The sequence below is a fragment of the Mirounga angustirostris genome, unplaced genomic scaffold (genome assembly GCF_029215605.1).
Source record: "Mirounga angustirostris isolate CCGP_5_RB_7025 unplaced genomic scaffold, mMirAng1.0.hap1 SCAF_15, whole genome shotgun sequence".
Lineage (NCBI taxonomy): Eukaryota > Metazoa > Chordata > Mammalia > Carnivora > Phocidae > Mirounga > Mirounga angustirostris.
Window position 1 is genome coordinate 40799904 of NW_026991723.1, and position 6000 is coordinate 40805903.

The following is a 6000-nucleotide window of genomic DNA, read 5'->3' on the forward strand; positions in this document are numbered from 1 at the left end:
TCACATAGGTATTCAGTTTATTTCAACAGAGTAGGAAATTAATCTTGTGGGGATATGAAAAAGAGAGCCACATTCAAATTATGACACAGCCTCCAAGCTGCCGTTTCTTTTCAAGCTTCCGTTTAGCCATCTGTAAAATGATGATAAAAATAACTCCCGGAATTGTTGTCATGCTTAAATGAGAAACTGCCTGACAAATGAAAAGCAACTCCCAAAATAGTAACTTTAAAGGGGAGTGGGGGACAGGAGAGGAAGAGAGACAAAGGTAAGTTTTACTTCTAATCCTGCAAACTCCAGAATCAAACAGTGTTTCTGGGTCCCTACCTTTAAAGTCGTGATACAATCTAACCATACCCCAGCTCTACTTCCTCTAACACTAAAGTCTGAGAACACTTGTCAGGGATGAGAAACCTCCCACAGCCCAGCCTTTCAGCTGCTATCATACTATGAGCACAGAGGGAAGTTTTATTTGCACGTGTTGGCATGGGGTCTCTTCAAGCAGAAAACTGAAAATAGAGATTTGATCTAAAATAGATGGACTGAACTAAAACCTGTAAACCAAAATCTTTCAAGGAAAAGCAGAAGGGCTGGTAAGTTAAGGACTAAAACACAGTTGCGAGCAAATCAGGACCAGATTTCAGAAGCTAATGAAGAATGCACAATCAAAGTAGGGAATTTTGACTCAATGCTGAGGTCTCCAGGAAGACTTTGTGAAAATGTGGGTGGGCAAAGTGTCAAAGGAGAACATACTTGCACCACCAATGGTTTCAAGAACCCACTTCTAGAACAAGCCCTTAAATCACTACCTTCTAGGCAAAACTGAACATAAGACATTGCTCCTCTGTGTACCTGCTTCATGAGTGAAAAATAAATGTAAATTAATACCTCTATTAAAAATATTGCACTGCAGTGACACACCTCATCGGAATTCCCTAACAGAAAATAAAAATAGCTTGGAAGGTGTGGGATGATATGAATTAAAGATACCAAATCCTGCTTCAGTCAGTATAAAGTGTCTACGTTGGAATCTTCACTGAGGAAGGCAGGGATGTTGTGGGAGAGAGTCAGGAAAGGCGAGAAGAACTAAAGTTGAATGTAGAGTAGGGACAGAAGGCAACAGATAACCTTTGCTTCAAACACAGCACAAGAAAAAACCTTCAGATAAAGTAAAAGCCAGAAATGAAGAGGCTCTGGCGTTTCCTGGACATGAACCTGACATGTTCTTCCAAGGGGAAAGGGAAACTAGCTACCTACCTCTAGTACCCACTCCACCAAGACAAACTGAAAAAAAAAAAATACTAAATCAGATTTCCTTCCCACCAGGCTCTACCAAAGCAGGCACAGTTTAAGAACAACAATACTGAAAGAAATCATCACTCCGTCTTGCTTGAAGCTGAAAATCCTACAGGAGGTAAAGTTATTCATTCCATAATTATGGATAAAAGGCTTAAAATCAGAAGCCTGGCTGAGTCACACCCGAGCATGTTAAAGTTAGAACTAACATAAAACTAATCAGCGAGTGGCAAAATACTCATTTTTACCTAACCTGCCCTTTTGTGGAAGTGGCAACAGGTAGATGAAGAGAGCAGATACCCTGTCAGCCCCTTAAATGGGATGAGGTAAATCTACCTCCGAGGTAAAGCACAGGGCAAGAGGAGGCCTCAAAGGCAGAAGAAAAACTTTGAAAATGTCACGTCTTTTCCCTAGGGTACATCAAAAGAGGGAAATAAGTAAATAAACTATCACCCTAAGATATTTCTGGCGAGGTAGCTACCGATGAGAGCAGTGCTACTTCACATGTGTGAATAACTAGGTTTATTCAATTTACCAATGATTCTTTTTTTATTGTATTATGTTAATCACCATACATTACATAAATTTACCAATGATTCTTAACCAAAAAAATCACTATGCTGACAACAAAGAGGGTTTTTTCCATCTATTCTTGTCTCTTACCTGTATTTTTCACTGATACAAAATAGTTCAAACATTTTTCAGCTTTAATAAGAGCTATAAGTGCACTGATTATTCTACTAGATGTTAAAATGCCATTTATATTTAGTGCACTTGAAAAACTGAATCTGAGCCCTAATGTTTTACTAAAGCAATATAAAATTCCTTCATGCCTTAATATAAAAGTAAAACTCAGCTTTAGAAAAAACTCCCTGGTAATAAAGATAGATTTTCTTCTGCCCTCCCTGTTATACCTGTTAATACTGACACTACCATTATGTAGCCTTCTATGCTGAAAAAGATTGCATTGACTCACACTCAATTACAATCCCAGAAAAAAACCTCCATGGAGGCAATACTAGACTTCTCAATTAGTTTCTTCACTAATACAGGGCATGATTTTATCCATGCACTTTTCCACAGGTTCTCAATCAGTCCCTCTGAATTAAAGAAATCAGGCAGTGGGCAAATAAGTAAAAATTTTGATTCACACTGATCACTCCTTCTTTAGAATCTACCTGTTAAGCTGATGGTTACATGTACGCATTTACCTGCATTTTTATTAAATAAAACACCCCAGAGATAGGTAGGCAGTGTGACACGGTTACCATCATTTTATTTAAAATATGCTCTATTTCTTTTATTCCAACTACAGCTTCTAAAGTATTTTACATTTAACAGAAATCACCACCATTTGAAGGGACCTAATTATGATCCCATCGGTTTACATCCAAAATGAGGAATTCAAAATGAGGGATTCTACACCAAATACTATTCCAAAAGTATAGAATATACATTTTTTAGTTATATTTTGATATAATTTTCCTAATACTTCTTCAGGTATATGTTTAAAATGTACTCTTAACATGTTAAAGGGTTTTAAATTAATTACAAACGTAGCATATGCCAAATAGGTATGGAATAGCTAAAACGAGCCTTAAAGAATTTAGCCTAACTCCTTAGTTGTGTAGATGAGAAAACAGGGTGGATCACTGACCTATCCATGACCCTACAGCTAGATTGTGACAGCAGTGGGACTAGAATCTAGTTTTTCTTTCCACTACACTAAATCTCATTTGGTTCCTTCTTTCCAATTGATTTCTCACCTCATCTCTTCCTCAAAAATCTTTTTGCCATTAAGAGGTTCAACAACTAAAGCAACATAAAACACTGCTCTGGATTTTATCTGTAAAATAAGTAAAATCTAAAGAAATGGGAGGATTTAACAAGACATTGCACAAAAAGCCAAGGAAGGCACATACCAGGCAGTCATCAAATAACTATTATGGTTCGTTATTACTATTTTTACAAGGAAGGTAGTGTTTTTTTTTTTAAGGATACATACATATTAGCATCCTAGGCTGAGGATCCATCTGACACATCACCTTTTTTAACTTGCGCTTAATTATCCTTAGTCGTCTTTTAGGCTGTAACTTTACACTATGATTTATGACCCACCCACAATGACCTTAATTTTTTTTTTGCTCTTGTATTTTATGAACTGCTATAACTGCAATATTTTCGAGTAATAACCGGTCAGGTTCTCTCGGCCCTAGAGATACAGCCATCCTCCACTGACTCACAAGGGATTTTAAAATGTGACCCAAATATAGCTTGAGAAACCACAACTTTAAATGGACTCTCCACTTAAAATCCAGCAACCTATTTATTATAGTAAATGGTAACAAGTGCAAACTGCTGCCACCCATAAGCCATTTTCTCAGAATCACTCTTGGATCTGGGCGGAGGGAGGCAGAAGGTCAATAAGGGAGCAAACTCTGCTCCTGCTAGTCCTCTGCAGCCTCGCGCCGGTGATCTGGAAATGAATGAAAGGCGGCGATAACAGAGAGAAACCCGGGATCCCTGCGCAGGTCTCCGGGCGGGGCTGCAGAGAGGAAAACTGTAGTGCACAGGCGAGAAACTCAGGGCACAGGTTTAATAAATTAAAAAGCAAAAGCAAAAAACCCCACCCCAAATCACCTCGGCTAGAGCAGGAACCCACCCCCACCCCCACTCCCAGTTCTGGAAGGGGAGCTGGCGGGCGGCGGCGGCTGCTCTGAGACCCGCCGGGCCCGGGCGAGCCGGTTCCGAGCGGGGGCGGGGGCGGGAGTGGAGTGGGGGGCGCAGGTGCGGGGGGCAGGTGCGGGGCGCGGCAGGGCGCGGGGCGGCAGCGCGGCCAGGTGAGGGCGGCGGGAGGCGGGCGCCGGGCAGCGGCGGCGGCGGGGGCCCGGCGGGGCGGGGCGGGGCGGGGGCCGGGGGGGGGTGGGGGCGGCCGCGTCGGCCCCGCGCCTGCACACACTCACCGGCGCCGGCAGGCTCGCCTCTCGCCGCCGCTGCTCTCGCGGCCGCCAGCCGCTCTTCCCCCGCCTCCTCCGGCGCCGCCGTCGCCCAGGCCGGGCCGCGCTTCCCTTCCGCTTCCGGGAGCCGGAGCGCCGGGGCCGGCGGGGTGGGTGTGCGCCCGCCCGCGCGCTGGAGCCACCGGCCGCCGCCGTCCCCGCTCGGCCCCCGGGAGCCGCGATGGGGGCCGCGATGGGGGCCGCGATGGGGGCCGCGATGGGGGCCGCCGAGGGCCGAAAGAGCAGAAATCGCGCCGCGGGCGGGAGGAGATGCGCCGCGGCCCGAGGCCGCGTGCGGCGCGGGCCCGCCGCCCCCGGAACACTCGTACCTGACGCACCTTGGCGCCTCCGCCCTCCGCGCTGCCACCTTCCCAGCGGTGCCCGGGCCGTCCTTCTCCGTCCCCACACCCTCACCGTCCCGCTCGCTGGGGGACCGCAGAGGGGCCTTCCCGTAAGGACTGCAAGTATCCCTCCTCCTTCAGGGATAATGGCCAGCAGGCCCCTGTCTTCCGCTAACGCGTTCGGGATGTCCCCTGGTACCTTGTTTCAAAGTGCGCCCGCGGCATCTGCATCCTCTGGGAACGTGTTAGAAACGCACCACCTCAGATCTGCTGAATCAGTATCTGCATTTTAACAAGATCTCCAGGTGATTCCTACATGGGCACCTTAAATATTGAAAGGCACTGGATTCTAGTGCGTGGTCTTGCCTCTTCGGACCCTCTATGCGGCAAGAGCCAGAGTCGCCCCGGCCATCTGAGATGTTGCCTGGTCCTGTCGGCAACCTCAGTGCATACCCAAACAAGCTTTACTCCGTATTTAAGGAGACAACCGAAAGTTGTCAGCTTTCCCATCCCTGCAACCTAGGAAAAATAAGTTGACTCAACATTGTAAATAATCCACCTCCCGGCGTTAAGTTGGTATCTTACCAAACAGCAGAGACATACTAAAACTCCCCTCTCTTCCCTCACCTAACCCGAACAGTGCTCTGGATACAGTACTACAGTGTTTGGAGTCGTGTAGCGCTAAATCTTGGTGCCTGTATGCCACAGGAGGAGATAATGTGTGGATGGAAGAATATTACTTGATGCATAAAATCTGAACTTAGAGGATGGCATTGAAAGCCCTTCACAAACTTGCCTCTACTTACCTCTCCAGTCTTAGCTCAAATGAACTTGGTTCGTTTACCCTTCCTAGGATGCCCTTCGTCTTCCTCTCTGATGATCTTTATCCAAACTTGGGAGTCAGTTCAAATCCTACCAGCCCAGAGTACTCTCCCACCACCGTACTTATATCACACACATGAAGCTTATTTTGGACCCATATGTTACCTTGTATTGCTAGGTATTTTTAAACATGTTGTGTTCCGATTTATGAATCAATTACAAACACCTTAGGGCCTTAAAGACCTACATCAGTGATTATCATAGTCCTCACACCAGCAGCATCAACATTACCTGGGAACTAGTGAGAGATCCACATTCTCCAGCTCCACCCCAGATCTACTGTATTAGAAATGTCAGGGGTGAAGCCCGGCAATCAGTGTTTTAACAAGCCTTCCAGGTGATTCTAATGCACACTCAAGTTTTAGAGCTACTGACCTGAAATATTGTCTTTTACCCCCAATGGAATTCAATGATTGGGATTGATTTGACTATATGCAAGTTTTATTGCCTTTCAGATTAAGAAATCAGCTCCTCCATTTATGCATAAC

The 6000-nt window shown here is 45.6% G+C and overlaps 1 protein-coding gene across 6 annotated transcripts in view; it reads right to left on the bottom strand.

Annotated features, from left to right (window-relative positions):
* Positions 1–5060, bottom strand: part of ZDHHC21 (zinc finger DHHC-type palmitoyltransferase 21) — a 95594-nt gene extending 90534 nt beyond the window's left edge. Inside the window, exon 1 of one of the 6 annotated variants that reach the window (XR_010407898.1) lies at positions 4257–4827. The gene's annotated coding sequence lies outside the window, so the exon portion shown is untranslated. The other 5 variants (XM_064580062.1, XM_045882424.3, XM_064580060.1 and 2 more) reach the window with 5 other exon arrangements.
* Positions 5061–6000: the final 940 nt, after the last annotated feature.